Source organism: Lupinus angustifolius, chromosome LG09 (genome assembly GCF_001865875.1).
Source record: "Lupinus angustifolius cultivar Tanjil chromosome LG09, LupAngTanjil_v1.0, whole genome shotgun sequence".
NCBI classification, from domain to species: domain Eukaryota; kingdom Viridiplantae; phylum Streptophyta; class Magnoliopsida; order Fabales; family Fabaceae; genus Lupinus; species Lupinus angustifolius.
The window spans coordinates 11,029,430-11,029,927 of record NC_032017.1 but is presented as its reverse complement, the minus strand read 5'-3'; the positions used below and the strand labels follow the sequence as shown (position 1 = coordinate 11,029,927).

Sequence of the window (498 nt, the reverse complement as noted above, 5' to 3'; positions counted from 1 at the left end):
TTCTAAATGGGTGGAAGCTAAGGCCACCAGGACTAATGATGCTAGGGTTGTTATGGATTTTGTTAGGTCTCACATTTTTTGCAGGCTTGGTATACCCAGAGCCAATGTTAGTGACCAAGGCACCCACTTTTGCAATAGATCCATGCAAGCTATACTAAAAAAAATATGGGATTGTTCATAGAGTTTCCACACCTTATCACCCCCAATATAATGGTCAAGCTGAGATTTCAAACAGAGAGATAAAAAGGATTTTGGAGAAGATGATGCAGCCTAAGAGAAAGGATTGGAGCAACAGACTTGAGGATGTTCTTTGCGCACATAGGACTGCTTACAAGGCACCCATAGGGATGTTCCCTTATTGGGTTGTCTTTGGTAAAGCATGTCATCTTCCTGTAGAGATAGAACATCGTGCATACTGGGCTGTGAAAACTTATAACTTGGCTCTCGATCAAGCTGGTGAAGAAAGAAAGCTCCAATTGAATGAACTCAATGAGATCC

At 41.8% G+C, this 498-nt stretch overlaps 1 pseudogene; it reads left to right on the top strand.

The window, feature by feature from the left end:
• Nucleotides 1-498, top strand: part of LOC109356253 — a 20,597-nt pseudogene that overhangs the window by 4,508 nt on the left and 15,591 nt on the right.